Genomic DNA, 18853 nt, shown 5'->3' on the forward strand with positions numbered 1-18853 from the left:
TTATGAGTTATTAAAGAATAAATACCAATCAACCACGTTAAAATCGGCAGTTAGGGTCTGTTTGTTCTCTAATACAAACATTCTCCCTTGCCAATTGGTTATATTGCTTGGACCCCAGGATACATCCTTTTGTAAACAGAGTTGACTATCCCTCCCCCAAACTCAAAGAAAACATTAAATTACCTGCAAGAATAAAGTTCAGTCCTGGGGGTCGTGATGGCAGCTCCAGAGCTGGAAGTGCAGTCCCTGGCAGAGGACAGGGAGAAGAAGAAACCTCTGGCCACTGCTGAGGCGAGCAGCAGAAATGCCAACATACCCTGGCAGAACTGGAGGGTGTGCTCAGACACCTGGAGGGTCTCTTTGCCTGGTCACTAGAACCCCAAGTGCTGATGCTCCTTGGGGGCAATGCCCTAAGTCCCAAGTTCTTCTGTTACTGACCCGGGTCCTTGGACTCTTTAATCAATAGAAATTGATGAGGAATTCAGGCAACATTTTACTGGGACTTGCGCTGCTGCACAAGGGAGAGAAAACAAGTAACAGGTGCCCTCGCTCGCTCTACGAGGAGGGCAGGCTGGTCCCTTAAATGGGATGAGGGTGGGGGCATATCAGTGGGTTGGGCCGGAGGGGTGGCTTAGGGGGTCTGCCCGCCCCCTTGGTGGTGCTATGTGCAGGGACCATGCATAATACCCTGCTTTTGCTCTCAGCACCTCAGAAATAGTAGTTGGTGCATGCGTGCAGTGATTTTCAGTCCCTTATAGGTGCTTTGCATTCTGTTGCTCGAGGAGACGTTTGTCCGGGTGCAAGGGCAAGCACTCCAGTAAAGGGTCCCAGGTCCCAGCCTATCTCAGTTCTACGACCTTGACTTGTCCTGCTTGGCCACCAACAGCATGGACCCGAGCCTGAGCACAGCAGCTTGCTTGCGCCGTCTCTTCTGAGCCATTTTCACGGCTGGCACCTTCAGTGAGCTGCAGCCTCCTCCACTCATGGGCACCATACTAATGGCACAGGGCCACCGCGACTGTGGAGAAGATTGGTCTCGACCCAAGCTCAATTACAGAGTGCCCAGCCCAGGCCACAAACTCACTGTGACCATGTTCTGTGGTTAATTCTCGATCCCAACCATGGCTTGGGAGGATTTCATTTGGTTCCAGGCGGTAGTGACACTGAAACTCTTCCATGAGTAAAGAGGAATGCTTCTTAATCGTGAACACAATGGCTAAATTATCTTTCCCCTGGTGGCACCAAGTGATCCATCTCTCGCTTAGAGGTAGCTACTTCCTAGTGAGAAGAAAGTTCTGTCCTTCTGGCTGCCTGCCTCTCTTCCTCAGACTTCCTGGTGGGCTGATGCTATGGCTGGGACTGTGACACCATCATTGAACAACATCTTTTTGAATCAAAGGCTGATTTTCCCAGACAGTGCTGAGTCAGGCGTTTCTGTTTAGCGTTGGAAAGCAAACATGGGCTCATAGACAGACACTCTTATGGAGGTGGCCCTTTTCTGCTTCTTGCTGTGGCCTTTCAGAATTTTTACCAGGGACATAATGTGGGTGTGACTCACGAACTTAAATATAAAATGAATGGATTCTGGACTTCCCTGGTGGCGCAGTGGTTAAGAACCCACCTGCCAATGCAGGGGACACGGGATTGAGCCCTGGTTCGGGAAGATCCCACGTGCCGTGGAGCAACTAAACCCGTGCACCACAACTACTGAGCCTGTACTCTAGAGCCCTCGAGCCACGACTACTGAGCCCTCGCACCACAACTATTTAAGCCCACACGCCTAGAGCCTGTGCTCCACAACAAGAGAAGCCACAGCAATGAGAAGCCCGTGCACCACAACAAAGAGTAACCCCAACTTACCGCAACTAGAGAAAGCCCGTGTGCAGCAACAAAGACCCAACACAGCCAAAATTAAATAAATAAACTTATTTTTAAAAATAAAAATTAAAAATACATAAAATAAATAAAATGAATGGATTCATATTAAATTTTCCTCAAACTCAAGAAAAAAGTTCAGTCCTATTGTAATTATGGTAAATTGCTTTACATATGAAAAGCTTTAAAAGGTCACTTCCAGGTCATGTTCTTGTGTCGTTAGAAAGGGAGGGAAAGATTTAATAAAACTCTTGATGAGGAAAGAAGAAAATACTTCAGGGCACAAGAGAGTGTGGGAAATCATTTCTTCTTACGGTCAAGAGCTTCAGACTCTCCAGTAAATCAAACATAATGAGCTGGTAACTCCATGAGGATGTGAGGGAAAAGATGCTACATTTTGGTGAGTTCCAGACAAACAAAAATTGGTTCCACTTTTACACTCTGAGACCTAGTTTAGGGAGGATTGGGCTAACAGGAAAGCATGCTGCTAAGGGAGAGAATAAAAAGGGACCAGGTTTGAGCCTTACTTTTGTTTCTGGTTTGGTGATCATGAATTTATTTAACAGTCTTATTTTTCAAATTTATTACAATAATAATTTTCAACCTGCTCACGATGGTAACTTGTTCCACAGACACACAAAGATACAAGCCTTGTAAGACACATTTACCTGTAAGACCTGAAAGCACTAAGAAGCTCAGAGAAGAATGCAGGGAGGATGCATTTCACTTCTTCAAAGCCACACCAGGATGACTCTGGGTTAATCACCATAATAGGACACTAAACGAAGCTCAAAAGTCGATCTGCTTTCAAGATGATCATATATCCTGGAAACTTGAAGTTGCCTGCCTCCCAGATGACGGGGAAGGGGAAACAATGATGAAACCTATCAGGAGATGGGAGCACAACTCTTCCAGAGACAGAAACCAACTTACAAACAAGAAACCAGTCAGAGGTGATTTCAATTTACCAGGCAGGAGTTAAAAACTGAGATCAGCATCTGGGCAAAAAGGAAAATAATCAGGAACTACGAGAACAGAAATAGGGAGTCAAGACCAAATGAGAAACTCCAGAGGCTGGAGTAGGAATGCTGCCCAGAAACTCCATGGTTCCCACCTCTGGGTGGGCTGTCTGGAGGTTCTAAATTCCAGGATGGTTGGGGAGAAGAGGACATTTGGTCAACCTGAACCAGCTTCCCAGGTTCAGATTTAAACACGAGCTCCACCACTTTCGGAGCACAATCTTGGAACCATTCTTGACTTTGAAAAGGCACCTTTGATGAGTCAAAAGATTCAGGAGGGCAGCAGAACAGGTCTCCACTTGAAGTCATCTAACATCAGTGCCCACAATCATAGTGGCCCTAAAAGTCACAGCAAACCCAGTGTGCCCATTTGCACACTTCTCTGCAAGTTGGAACATTTTTCATAAAGATGTCATGACCTTTCCTCTATTAACTTGTTGAGCAAAACTTTTGGTCACAGACAAAGGTGAACTGGAGCACCGCCCTATTTGAATGATCACTATCCCATAATAGTATACTTTCTTCCTGTTGCAATTTTTCTTAATGTGTGACATGATTTATCTAATGTCAATTCTCCCTTTAGACAATAAGCACCAAGAGGGCAGGAACTGTGACTATTTTTGTCCACTGTTGTATCCTCATCACCTGAAATACTATCTGGCACCAAGGAGCCCTCAATAAATATTTGCTGAAGAGATAATACCCACTCAAAAAACTGCGAGGACTAAAAGAGAAAATATATGTGAAGTACCCATCCCGGTGTCTGGCAAATGACTCAACATTTTTTGAGTAGAGTGAATGAGTGGAGAAGATTTAACTGCACTCGCTCTTGGTGCCCCTTACCTTCCTATTTTACAGCTTTCTTTCTTTTTTTTTTTATAAATTTATTTACTTATTTTTGGCTGTGTTGGGTCTTCGTTTCTGTGCGAGGGCTTTCTCCAGTTGTGGCGAGCGGAGGCCACTCTTCATCATGGTGCGCGGGCCTCTCACTGTCACGGCCTCTCCCGTTGCGGAGCACAGGCTCCAGACGCTCAGGCTCAGTAGTTGTGGCTCACGGGCCTAGTTGTTCCGCGGCATGTGGGATCTTCCCAGACCAGGGCTCGAACCCGTGTCCCCTGCATCGGCAGGCAGATTCTTAACCACTGCGCCACCAGGGAAGCCCTACAGCTTTCTTTTATTACATACTTTTCAAATGAGTGCTCAATGCTTTTATTTCCTCTCTAGTTACTCTCCAACTTCTGCCCTTTCCACTTCACTGAAATAATCCCCTCAAAGCTGTTTCAAATCCAAACAATTGGCAAATTCTCTCCTCCTTGAAATTCAGTGTCTGTGGCACCACTACAAATTCTCCTGCAACTTTTCCAGTACTTTCTCCGTTTCTATCACTGACTCTCAACTTTCTCCTGTTCTCTCAGTAAGAGTATCAGCAGGACTCACACCTTGATTGTCTGCCTTTTTTTCTTTCATTAAAATTGGACTTAGCAGGCTTCCCTAGTGGCGGAGTGGTTAAGAATCCGCCTGCCAATGCAGAGGACACAGGTTCAAGCCCTAGTCCAGGAAGATCCCACATGCCGCGGAGCAACTAAGCCCGTGTGCCACAACTACTGAGCCTGTGCTCGAGAGCCCATGAGCTACAACGACTGAGCCCGCGTGCCACAACTACTGAAGCCCACACACCTAGAGCCCGTGCTCCGCAACAAGAGAAGCCACCGCAATGAGAAGCCGGTGCACCACAATGAAGAGTAGCCCCCACTCACTGCAACTAGAGAAAGCCTGTGTGCGGCAACGAAGACCCAACTCAGCCAAAAATAAATAATTAATTTTTAAAAAATTGGACTTAGCCAATCTAAGATACCACTTACTACTTCTTGCTAATGACTCAACATGTTTCAGGTCTTTCATATTTTGCCTGACCTATAATCCCATACTCCCAAAACCTTGGGGAAATTGTCTTTCCTTTGTGCTCCTAGAACCTTTTCATCCTCCCTACAACCATAGCCTGTATGTTTGTCTCTACCAGACTCCCTTAGGATAAGCCCCATATCATAGGATTTTTTTATCCTCAGCACCTAGCATTAAATTCCAGCACAAAACAAGTGATCGTTTGTTGAATGAATGAGTTTATAAAACTATTAAAACATTTTCATTTGAACCTCTTGCAATTTCTCAAACTTTACACCAGAATGATATCCTTTTTCCCTAAATTTCTTTGCCTCCTGAATTTCCTGCTGTCAGTGGTACTGGCATCCACCTATCTGAGCCTAAAATCTTCAAGTCCTCTGTCACTCCTTTCCATTTCCCTCATATTCATCAAATCTTAATGTTTCCTATGGTATTCTAAGTCATATCCATTCTTCATCCCCACTATCAACATGCCAACCTAGCATGGTCTCAGGTCCCATCTGGATTATTACAACAGCCTCCTTATTCCCAAACGTGCAAAGGCTGTCTATTATCTGCAGCAGGCTTGTACTCTAATATCCTTGACTTGGTTTTCAGGAATCTCCATAATCCAGTCTCCCCTCTTCCCCTACCACTGACTATTGATCCAACCTCAGGTCAACATCCACTGCCACAACATCTAGGCAGCCTGTTCCTGCCATTGACAACTCCAGTGATGACTTGTTCTCTATCTGAAATCCTTTCCTTCTCCACCATCTATGGACTTCTGCCCACAATTCAAGACTTAGATCAAATAATTTCTTATTTAACAGCTTTATTGAGATTATCTTTGACATATAAAAATTGTATTTATTTAAGAGGTACAACTTGATGTATTGACACAAATAATTTTTTATGAAGGAAACTTACATTGACCATTCCAGTTCCTAACCCCTTTCCTCCAACAGTGCTTAAATTCTACACCAGGACCTCATTCAGGACTTCATTAAGGGTTTTGCCCTGATTTCTCTGTGTTCATCTTCTTTCTTCAAAGACATTGTGAGCTTATTGAGGACTGTGGCTATGTTCTGGGTTCTCAGCAAGTGGTAAGTAGACACTTGCTGATTGGTTAACTTTATCAGATTTAGATACAACTGTGACTCATTTAAAAGATGAGATACAGTCCGTAAAAGCAGACTACCGCAGATAACTGGGGGAACCAAAACTCATTTCATCTCCCTGTAAAGTTGGAAATGAGTTCTCAACAGGAAAAATTTGTGTGGTCAGAATTTTATAAAATAACATTTAATATACAACACAATTTTCAAATCACACTTGTTAAGGAATAGCAAGATATTCTGGTGGAGAATAGGAAAGGGAAGACAAAATGAAATCAATAAAATTCCTCATGGGACTTCTCTGGTGGTCCAGTGGTTAAGAATCTGCCTTCCAATGCAGGGGACGCAGATTTGATCCCTGGTCGGGGAATTTAGATCCCACATGCCGCAGGGCAACTAAGCCCACAACTACTGAGCCCGCGTGCTCTGGAGTCCACGTGCCACAACTAGAGAGAAACCCGCATGCTGCAACGAAGATTCCACATGCCACAACTAAGACCCGAAGCAGCCAAATAAATAAACATATATTCTTAAAAGTTAAAAAAAATGAATTCCTCAGGCAAACTACAGTATATAAGTGTTCTCAAAGAACTTTATCCTGTCAACTTGACTGACCCTCTAAAGATGGTCTTAAAAATTTCAAACTTTTCTTCCCTTCTCAAGAGGAGAGAATCTCTGTCCTGAATATTTTTTTCTTTACCTTTTTTTTTTAGTTTTATTTATTTATTTATTTTTACCTTTCAAATCTTTTTTTAATTTTATTTAATTTTTTATACAGCAGGTTCTTATTAGTTATCTATTTTATACATATTAGTGTATATATGTCAATCCCAATCTCCCATTTCATCCCACCCTCCCCACCCCATCTCCGCTTTCCCTCCTTGGTGTCCACACATTTGTTCTCTACATCTGTGTCTCTATTTCTGCCTTGAAAACCAGTTCATCTGTACGATTTTTCTAGATTCCACATATATGTGCTAATATATGATATTTGTTTTTCTCTTTCTGACTTACTTCACTCTCTATGACACTCTCTTGGTCCACCCATATGTGTAGAAATGACCCAATTTCGTTCCTTTTTACAGCTGAGTAATATTCCATTGCATATATGTACCACATCTTCTTTATCCATTCATCTGTTGATGGGCATTTTGGTTGCTTCCATAACCTGGCTATTGTAAATAGGGCTGCAATGAACATTAGGGTGCATGTGTCTTTTTGAATTGTGGTTTTCTCTGGGTATATGTCCAGTAGTGGGATTGCTGGGTCATATGGTAATTCTATTTTTAGTCTTTTAAGGAACCTCCATACTGTTCTCCATAGTGGCTGTATCAATTTACATTCCCACCAACAGTGCAAGAGGGTTCCCTTTTCTCCATACCCTCTTCAGCATTCATTGTTTGCAGATTTTCTGATGATGCCCATTCTAACCAGTATGAGGTAATACCTCATTGTAGTTTTGATTTGCATTTCTCCAATAATTAGTGATGTTGAGCAGCTTTTCATGTGCTTCTTGGCCACATGTATGTCTTCTTTGGAGAAATGTCTATTTAGGTCCTCTGCCCATTTTTGATTGGGTTGTTTGTTTTTTTAATATTGAGCTACATGAGCTGTTTGTATATTTTGGAGATTAATCCTTGGTCTGTTGATTCATTTGCAAATATTTTCTCCCATTCTGAGGGTTGTCTTTTCGTATTGTTTCCTTTGCTGTGGAAAAGCTTTGAAGTTTCATTAGGTACCATTTGTTTATTTTTGTTTTTATTTCCATTACTCTAGGAAGTGGATCAAAAAAGATCTTGCTGTGATTTATGTCAAGAGAGTGTTCTTCCTATGTTTCCCTCTAAGAGTTTTATAGTGTCTGGCCTTACATTTAGGTCTTTAATCCATTTTGGGTTTATTTTTGTGTATGGTGCTAGGGAGTGTCCTAATTTCATTCTTTTACATGTAGCTGTCCAGTTTTCTCAGCACCACTTATTGAAGAGACTGTCCTTTCTCCATTGTATATCTTTGCCTCCTTCATCATAGATTAGTTGACCATAGGTTCATGGGTTTATATCTGGGCTTTCTATCCTGTTCCATTGATCTATATTTCTGGTTTTGTGCCAGTGCCATATTGTCTTGATTACTGTAGCTTTGTAGTATAGTCTGAAGTCAGGGAGTCTGATTCCACCAGCTCCATTTTTCTCCCTCAAGATTGCTTTGGCTATTTGGGGTCTTCTGTGTCTCCATAAAAATTTTAAGATTTTTTTGTTCTAGTTCTGTAAAAATTGCCATTGGTAATGTAATACAGATTGTGATGAATCTGAAGATTGCTTTGGGTAGCATAGTCATTTTCACAATATTCATTCTTCCAATCCACGAACATGGTATATCTTTCCATCTGTTTGTGTCAACTGTGATTTCTTTCATCAGTGTCTTATAGTTTTCTGAGTACAGGTCTTTTACCCCCTTAGGTAGGTTTATTCCTAGGTATTTTATTCTTTTTGTTGCAATGGTGAATGGGATTGTTTCCTTAATTTCTCTTTCTGATCTTTTGTTGTTAGTGTATAGGAATGCAAGAGATTTGTGCATTAATTTTGCATTAATGTGCAAAATTTTGTATCCTGCATTTTGTATCCTGTGCATTAATTTTGTATCCTGCAACTTTACCAAATTCATTAATTACCTCTAGTAGTTTTCTGGTGGCATCTTTAGGATTCTCTATGTATAGTATCATGTCATCTGCAAACAGTGACAGTTTTACTTCTTCTTTTCCAATTTGTATTCTTTTTATTTCTTTTTCTTCTCTGATTGCCATGGCTAGGACTTCGTAATCTATGTTGAATAACAGCAACAAGAGTGGACATCCTTGTCTTGATCCTGATCTTAGATAGAGGAAATGCTTTCAGTTTTTCACCGTTGAGAATGATGTTTGTTGTGGCTTTGTCATATATGGCCTTTATTATGTTGAGGTAGGTTCCCTCTATGCCCACTTTCTGGAGACTTTTTATCATAAATGGCTGTTGAATTTTGTCAAAAGCTGTTTCTGCATCTACTGAGATGGTCATATGGTTTTTATTCTTCAATTTGTTAATATGGTTTATCACATTGATTGATTTGTGTATATTGAAGAATCCTTGCATCCCTGGGATAAATCCACTTGATCATGGTGTATGATCCTTTTAATGTGTTGTTGGATTCTGTTTGCTAGTATTTTGTTAAGGATTTTTGCATCTATATTCATCAGTGATTTTGGTCTGTAATTTTCTTTTTATGTAGTATCTTTGTCTGGTTTTGGCATCAGGGTGATGGTGGCCTTGTAGAAAGAGTTTGGGAGTGTTCCTTCCTCTGCAATTTTTTGGAAGAGTTTGAGAAGGATGGGTGTTAGCGCCTCTCTAAATGTTTCATAGAATTCACTTGTGAACCCATCTGGCCCTGGACTTTGGTTTGTTGGAAGATTTTTAATCACAATTTCAATTTCATTACTTGTGATTGGTCTGTTCATATTTTCTGTTTCTTCCTGGTTCAGTCTTCGAAGGTTATAGCTTTCTAAGAATTTGTCCATTTCTTCCAGGTTGTCAGTTTTTGGCATAGAGTTGCTTGTAGTAGTCTCTTGCGATGCTTTGTATTTCTGCAGTGTCCATTGTAAATTCTCCTTTTTCATTTCTAATTTTATTGATTTGAGTCCTCTCCCTCTTTTTCTTGATGAGTCTGGCTAATGGTTTATCAATTTTGTTTATCTTCTCAAAGAACCAGCATTTAGTTGTATTGATCTTTTCTATTTTCTTTGTTTTCTATTTCATTTATTTCTGCTCTGATCTTTATGACTTCTTTCCTTCTACTAACTTTAGGTCTTGTTTTTTCTTCTTTCTCTAGCTCCTTTAGGTGTAAGGTTAGATTGTTTACTTGAGACTTGTTTCTTGAGGTAGGATTGTACTGCTATAAACTTCCCTCTTAAAACTGCTTTTGCTGCATTCCATAGTTTTTGGATCATCATGTTTTTGTTGTCATTTGTCTCTATGTATTTTCTGATTTCCTCTTTGATTTCTTCAGTGAGCTCTTGATTATTTAGTAACGTATTGTTTAGCCTCCGTGTGTTTGTGTTTTTTACGTTTTTTTCCCTGTAATTGACTTCTGATCTCATAGCGTAGTAGTCAGAAAAGATGCTTCATATGATTTCAATTTTCTTAAATTTACTGAGGCTTGATCTGTGACCCAAGATGTGATCTATCCTGGAGAATGTTCCATGCGCACTTGAGAAGAAAGTGTAATCTGGTGTTTTTGGATGGAAAGTCCTACAAATATCAGTTAAATCTATCTGGTCTATTGTGTCATTTAAAGCTCATGTTTCCTATTAATTTTCTGTCTGGATGATCTGCCCATTGGTGTAAGTGAGGTGTTAACATCCCCCACTATTATTGTGTTACTGTCAATTTCCTCTTTTATAGCTGTTAGCATTTGCCTTATATATTGAGGTGCTCCTATGTTGGGTGCATATATATTTTTAACTGTTATATCTTCTTCTTGGATTGATCCCTTGATCATTATGTAGTGTCCTTCCTTGTCTCTTGTAACATTCTTTATTTTAAAGTCTATTTTATCTGAAATGAGTATTGCTACTCCAGCTTTCTTTTGATTTCCATTTGCATGGAATATCTTTTTCCATCCCCTCACTTTCAGTTTGTATGTGCCCCTAGGTCTGAAGTGGGTCTCTTATAGACAGCATATATATGGGTCTTTTTTTGTATCCATTCAGCAAGGCTGTGTCTTTTGCTTGGAGCATTTAATCCATTCGCATGTAAGGTAATTATCAATATGTATGTCCTATTACCATTTTCTTAATTGCTTTGGGTTTGTTTTTGTAAGTCCTTTTCTTCTCTTGTGTTTCCCACTTAGAGAAGTTCCTTTAGCATTTGCTGTAGAGCTGGTTTGGTGATGCTGAATTCTCTTAGCTTTTGCTTGTCTGTAAAGCTTTTGATTTCTCCTTCCAGTCTGAATGAGATCTTTGCCAAGTAGAGTAATCTTGGTTGTAGGTTCTTCCCTTTTATCTCTTTAAATATATCGTGCCACTCCTTTATGGCTTGTAGAGTTTCTGCTGAGAAATAAGCTGTCAACCTTATGGGAGTTCCTTTGTATGTTCTTTGTTGTTTTTCCCTTGTTTCCTTTAATAATTTTTCTTTGCCTTTAATTTTTGTCAATTTGATTACTATGTGTCTCAGAGTGTTTTCTGTAGTCTTATCTTCTTCCTTCATCTGGTACATAGTCCTCTGCCTTTTCATTTTGTCTGTCTTTCTGTGAATGTGGTTTTCCTTCCACAGGCTGCAGGATTGTAGTTCTTCTTGCTTCTGCTGTCTGCCCTTTGATGGATGAGGCTATCTAAGAGGTTTGTGCAATCTTCCTGATGGGAGGGATTTGTGGTGGGTATAGCTAGGTGTTGCTCTGGTGAGCAGAGCTCAGTAAAACTTTAATCCACTTGTCTGTTGATGGGTGGGGCTGAGTTCCCTCCCTGTTGGTAGTTTGGCCTGAGGCAACCCAGCACTGGAGACTACAGACTCTTTGGTGGGTGGGGCTAATGGTGGACTTGGGAGGGCTCATGTCAAGGAGTACTTCCCAGAACTTCTGCTGCCAGTGTCCTTGTCCCTGTGGTGAGCCACAGCTCCCCCAGCCTCTGCAGGAGACCCTCCAACACTAGCAGGTAGGCCTGGTTCAGTCTCCTATGGGGTCACTGCTCCTTCACCCTGGGTCCTGATGCACACACTACTTTGTGTGTGCCCTCCAAGAGTGGAGTCTCTGTTTTCCCCAGTCCTGTTAAAATCCTGCAATCAAATCTCGCTTGCCTTCAAAGTCTGATTCTCCGAGAATTCCTCCTCCCATTGTCAGACGCCCAGGTTGGGAAGCCTGACATGGGGCTCAGAACCTTCACTCCAGCGGGTGGACTTCTGTGGTATAACTGTTCACCAGTTTGTGAGTCACCCACCCAGAGGTTATGGGATTTGATTTCATTGTGATTGCGCCTCTCCTACCGTCTCACTGCAGCTTCTCCTTTGTCATTGGATGTGGGGTATCTTTTTTGGTGTGTTCCAGTGTCTTCCTATCATGACTCTTCAGTAGTTTATTGTGATTCTGGTGCTCTTGCAAGAGGGAGTGAGCACACGTCCTTCTACCCCGATCATCTTGAACCAATTCTACCTTTTCTTTACTTTTTTAAACTTTCTATTTTGAAATAATTTGAAAGTTTCAAAAACAGTACAAAGCGTTTCCATATACCCTTTACTTAGCTTCTTCTAATGTTAACATGTATCAAAACCAGGAAATTAATATGCCAATATTCAGTCAATACTGTTGACTGAACTACAGATCTTATTTGAATTTCTCTAGTATTTCTCTTAATGTCCTTTTAGTGTTCCAGGATCAATTTAGGATCCCACATTGCATTTGGTTGTCTCCTTAGTCTCCTCCAATCTGTGACAATTCCTCAGTCTTTCCTTGTCTTTCATGGCCTTGATACTTTTAAGGAGTAGTAGACAGGTATTTTGTAGTATGTTACTCAATTTGGGTTTATGTGATGTTTTCTCATGATTAAAGAGAAGTTTGTACCTTTTCTGGCAAGATTACTGCAAAAGTGATCTTGTGTACTTCTCAGTGCATGATATCAAGAGGTATGAGATACTGATATGTCTCAGTACCAGGGACATTGACCTTGAACACTTGGTCATTATGGCGTCTGTTGGGTTTCTTCATTGCAAATTACTATTACAAGTTATCATTTTCCCTGGGGGGCAGATTTTTTTGAGATTTTGCTAATATGCTATTTCTACCCTATCTTTCACCCACTGATTTTATCCATCAGTGGATCTTGCCTGCAACAATTACTACTGTGGTATTTGCCTAATGGTGGTTTTATAGTTCCCTCATTCCTACTATATTTATTAATTGGAATTGTGTAAGGCTGCATGTTTCTTAATATATCATTGATTTATGCTCCTCAGAAGATATCTAGTATGTGGAGCACAGTCCCGGGAGGCTTGGAGATCCTAGTCTAGTAACAGTTCTGCCCCCAACAAGCTTTATCAACTTGGGAATATGTCTGTTTTATACTTTCAAGGCAAAGGAGGTAGCCTAAAGTATATTTTTCAGAAAAAAAGAAGTTGTAAGAGGAGGAGAAGAAGGAGGAGGAGAGGAGAAAGGAAAAGAGGGAAAGGAGGGAGGGAGGGGAAAAAAAGGAAAATTAACCTTTTGTGTCTTTTTCTTAACTATCAGTAACTTTGAAAACAAGTAGCATTTTAAGGGGACACTTTCTTTTCAATGAGATATTCCCATATTGAATACTAAGGAAAGATCTAGAAACAAAACACATTTCTGGCAGTCATGCCACCTGGATGAGTTACACAGCAGGATAATACATTTTTGACGTCATTACATACCAATATAACCATTATGACTTTCCCTCTTATCTTTTAGAGTAAGTGAGTATATCTTGAAAGAGGAAAAAAGGGCCTCAAAGCCACAGTACAAACTAGCAGAGTGGTAACTGCCACCAATCCTGATGGCCTCTGTACCCCATGCAGGAAAGTAGAACATAGTGCACAGTGATTCTCAAACTGGGAAACGCTCACTTACACCAGGGCGGGGGCGGGGGAAGCCGTATCCACAAATACCCTGAGATTATTATAATTCTTTATTCTCACATGATTGATTGAAACTCTTGGAAAAAAATAACATAGATATATTCTGGGTCAATCAGGATGACCACTCAATACCCACAAACAGATACTAATTCCAATGTTCTCATTTTTGCACAGTGGTTTATAATCAGGTTATTATCAACTGATCATTTGAAGAGGTAGCATTTAACTTCTACGTTCTAATAGGCATAACTGAATGCATTTGAGCTGGCATGTCCTAATATCCAAATGACAACATTCTATATCTGTTGTTGTACTTAGGTCATTTATTTTAACCAATTATAAAGATAAATCCTGAGATTTGCAGTGATACTTAAAATTGAAAGACATTTTCATGGACTAAAACTTTAGTTTCTTAAGTAACTTAATAAATTGGGATTTTGCTATACATCATGAAAATGACAGTGTTCAGTAGTATACTCTAATGGAACAGTCTAATGAGGAAAGAATTGAGGCAGAACTAGAATGGAAATAAGGCACCTAAGTCAAATGGAGGCCAAAAATTACCTCATTTTGTCCTACCTAAAAGCTTGACAATAGTTTGAGGAGAGAAATATTTGTTGGAGAGTTGTGTCATACTATAGACATTAATCCAGATATAGCAGTATAATTGTTAATACCATTTAGGAAGAAAGTGGATTCTTTGTATGTATCTCCCTCTGATCTAATTAGCTTGCAAAAGTTCACTACCAGAACACATAATTATAGAGATGCATGGAAAATGTTTTTGTTAAATGGTCTTTTTAAAATTTTTCAGTATATTTGGGTATGCACTATTACATTAATTGCTCACAGGATCAAAAGAGAGTGTATTGTTTATTGTTTAAAAGGAAAAATAATAAAATGATAATGATGATGCCATAAATAATGGCCCATCATGCTCAAAATCAAAAGGATAAAGTCAACAAGTAAAAGATAAAACATCTTCCTATTACTAAACTGAACCACTGACAATTTAATTTCAATTACATTAAACTGCATTACATTAACATTGATAATTTAATTTTTTATTCTGAAATTTTGTTGGTTCTTTATTTGGGTTTTATAGTTGTATACTACCTAGAAGCACAAAATTAGGAATTTTATACCTAATTATATAACTATGTATTTAAGCCACAGGATAATAACATAAGTCACTATGGTAGGGAGCGGTCCAAAGAGGGGGGAAAAGAAGGCCAGAGTAAGAAGTTGAACAAATTATAAACAAAATGACCCTATTTATGTAAAATAGAATAGCTATGTAGGTGCTGACCTATATACAAATTTGTAAATACATAGGAAAAAAAGATTCTGGAAGAAGGAGACATAACCTACCATTAACAGTGAAAACTCCTGAGGAGGGACATGTTTTGAGGGACAGAGATGAAACTGAACTTTTGAATCTATAATTTCTGCATTGCTTCTATTTTTATACAAATAAGTTCACTTAACTGAGTAGAAAATACTTTAAGTGAATGCACAAATAAAAGTAATCAGTAAATTACTTTACTGATTACCAATGAAGTGGTAAAAAGGGCATGGACTTTCGCATTAGAAAACATGAGACTAAACTAATTTTCCTGTTTCTTATGAGCTATGGGATTTGGGGCAAATCACCCAACTTCTCTAAACCTCAGTTTTTCTATTCTGCAAGATAGCAATGATACTAGCTATGGGAATATTGTGAGGATTAAATAAAATAAAGTATGCAACTTTCTGAGTACACTGCATGGCCCATAGGGTATGCCCAATAGAAAAAAGCCACATTTTTACTATACCAGTTATTACTACTATTAATTACGGCTGTTTTATGAGATTAGGTTGACTCTGGAAATAGCCAAATGGGCTATCTGGCCCATGCCACTGTTCTCTGTTTCTGTTGGACATTCGTTATTTGCCCCTTCAGGTCCACGCCTCTGCCTTCTCCACGTGCTCTGAGCCTTAGGAAGGCTCACCCTCATGAACTGCATCAATGGACCCCCACACCTTCCAGCTTCCAGATAGGTTCAGCCAATGGGTGTGCTGGCAGGAGACTGGGAGGTGGGGTAAGAGGAAAGTCTGGTATTTATCCCGTGTTCATTCTCGCAGCTCCCTCCTTACCAGGGAGCCATTGGTTGGATGCCTCCTCAACCAAAGCCCACGGCTTCTGTCCTCAGCCCTCTCCAGGTTCTGGTAAACACTTCCTCCCACTTCCCCTTCAGCCTAGGGTGGTCAGGTCTTCCCAGGGTTTCTAGTCTAAGATTCTGCAGTATCCTTTGTTGTTTTTCCTAACTCCATAAGTGGTCCTTTTCTTAAATTATTTTCAAATTATGCTGTTGGAGTGCGGCATGTTTCTTCCCAGACTCCGTTATATTCACTGTTCCATAGTTTGGCTCCATGAGATAACCCAGCACAACACAGACAACTTCACTGCAGGAAACTTCCAGTGGAAATTTCTGCAAATCTCACCAGACCAGCCAGATGCTTAGGCAAGAGGGAAATTCTTACTTTGTGCCATTTCAGTGAAATGGAAAGAAATCCCTCTCCCGCTGGTCTGAAATTCCACTGCTGTAACAACTATAGTTTGCTCACTAACTGATGGTTATAAAAGATGAAAATTTTCTAATTACAGGTTATAATTCCAAACCACCCATTCACAATTTGTCTGTGGAGGCAAAGGATGGAATCTTTGAAATGTAAATTTCTCATTCTAATTTTCAAGTTTTTTCTCTTCATGTGAGTTGCTCACTAGTGTTTCTTATTCAGGCAAAATTCCTTGGGTCAATGAGAGCCAGCCTCCTGACAAAAACAGTAGCTGTAACTGGACTGCTGGCCCTCCCTTTATTACCCTTTCACCCTGCACCAAAAATGCCACTTCCCTGTTCAAAAACCTACAGTGGACGCCCATTTTACTTAGCAATTGCTGCTGTAAAACTTACTAAGTGCTGGGTACTGGTCTAAGCAATTTATAAATATTAACTCATTTAATCTTTACAATTACCCTATGATACCCATTTGTTTTAGATAAGGAAACTGAGGCACAGAGATATTAGGTAAGTTGCCCCAATTTATATAGACAGTAAATGCTAGTAAGTAGAACTGGCTGTCAAATTCAAATAGTCTGCTCCATAGTCCATCGTTTTAACCTCTCCTCCCTGAAGCTTGTTTGTCCAAGAAACTAGTGCACATTTCTTACTAGACTTCTAGGTTTCTCTACATTATGGCCCCAAATAGCTTTCCAGTATTATTTCACATCACCTACTTAGTAGCCATTTATCCAACAAAAATCTATTGAACTCTGTATGGACATGCGGCCGAGAGGAATGACAGATGTTAAGAAAGAATTTATCGGGCTTCCCTGGTGGCACAGTGGTTGAGAGTCCGCCTGCCATTGCAGGGGACGTGGGTTTGTGCCCCAGTCCGGGAAGATCCCACATGCCACGGAGCGGCTAGGCCCGTGAACCATGGCCACTGAGCCTGCGCATCCGGAGCCTGTGCTCCGCAATGGGAGAGGCCACAACAGTGAGAGGCCCGCGCAAACAAAAAAAAAAGAAAAGAAAAGAAAGAAAGAATTTATCAATATTAAAATAGATAAATAAATTGTGGCAGTTTCAAACGATGGAATGCTATACAGCAAAGAAAATGAACAAGCTACAACCACAGGCAACAGAATGGCCCAGCTAAGACTGAGGCAACCAAGGCTGATGCAGAACCGGTAGTTTCAACTAAAGGTAAAGGTACTCTGAAGAAGTGCTAGAGAACATGGCCTGCGTGGGAAAGGTGCTGCTTCCAGTGTATCCTGAGCCATCCCAGCCCCTCAGAGTTCACAGTGTCAGAATGGCTTTCTCTTCTGCCTTGCTTTGCTTATTGCCTGTTCTAGTAGTTAAGTGCATTACTTGTCTACCTTACAGCTCATTCATACCTCCTGAAGAAAAAAACACCAGAAGGATAGCATGATACATCTCAGAGGAAAAGGATATGCCTAGTAAATGAAATCAATGGTGAAGTCCTGTTTCTTACTAAAGCAGCCTATGGAAGATGTTGGCATTCAAGACCTATCCTGCACGTATGCCTGCATTATGGCTCATGTAATAAACCTAATGAGGGAATTCCCTGGCTGTCCAGTGGTTAGGACTCTGCACTCTCACTGCCGAGGGCCCGGGTTCGATCCCTGGTAGGGGAACTAAGATCCTGCAAGCCGTGGTGGCATGGCCAGAAAAAAAATAAAAATAAAATAAACAAAAAATAAAATAAATCGGCAGACGTATATAACTTAGGTCCATCACTACTGAAGAAGACAGGAGTATTAACAATGATGAATTAGGATCAAATGCTTTTGTATGCTGCAAAATCTTATGACAATATTTTCCCATTCTTTGTGTATCCAAAATTCATGAAAAGGTAGTCTGGATTATTGCTATTGGTTAATTATTTTTTCTTTTTTTCCAGTTTTTTTTTTTTTTTTTTTTTACGGTACATGGGCTTCTCACTGCTGTGGCCTCTCCTGTTGCGGAGCACAGGCTCCGGACGCGCAGGCTCAGCGGCCATGGCTCACGGGCCCAGCCGCTCCGCGGCATGTGGGATCCTCCCGGACCGGAGCACGAACCCGTGTCTCCTGCATCGGCAGGCGGACTCTCAACCACTGCGCCACCAGGGAAGCCCTTTTTTTCCGGTTTTATTGAGATGTAATTGATACATGTATAAGTTTAAGGTGTACAGCATAATGGTTTGATTTACATATACTGTGAAATGATGACCACAATAAATTTATGTAGTATCCACCGTCGCATATAGACACAATTTTTTAAAAAACCAAAAAAGAAAAAACTGTTTTTCTGGTGATGAGAACTTTTAGGATTTACTCCGTTAATAATTTTCATATATATCAGACAGCACTGTTAACTACAGTCATCATATTATACATTACATCCCTAGTACTTACTTATTACTAGAAGTTTGTACCTTTTGACCACCTTCTTCCAATTCTACCTCCCCCCACCCCACCTCCGGTAACCAAAATATGATCTCTTTTTCTGAGTTTGTTTTGTTTTGTTTTAAGATTCCACATATGACTAAAATAATATGGTATTTGTCTATCTCCATCTGACTTGTTTCACTTAGGATAATGCCTCAAGGTCCATCCAAGTTGCTGCAAATAGCAGGAATGGCTGAATAATATTCTATTACTTGTATATCATAACTTCTTTATCTATTCATCCACTGATGAACACTTAGGTTGTTTCCCTGTCTTGAATATTGTAAATAATGCTGCTATGAAAATAGGGGTGAAGATACCTTTTCCAGTTGGTGTTTTTGTTTTCTTTTGATATATTCCCAG

General features: G+C 40.3%; 1 pseudogene; it reads left to right on the plus strand.

The window, feature by feature from the left end:
- The first annotated feature begins 216 nt into the window (after positions 1-216).
- LOC114890334 lies at positions 217-1184 on the plus strand (annotated as a pseudogene).
- Positions 1185-18853: the final 17669 nt, after the last annotated feature.

The sequence above is a fragment of the Monodon monoceros genome, unplaced genomic scaffold (assembly GCF_005190385.1).
Source record: "Monodon monoceros isolate NGI ecotype Baffin Bay Population unplaced genomic scaffold, NGI_Narwhal_1 Super_Scaffold_11, whole genome shotgun sequence".
Taxonomy (NCBI): domain Eukaryota; kingdom Metazoa; phylum Chordata; class Mammalia; order Artiodactyla; family Monodontidae; genus Monodon; species Monodon monoceros.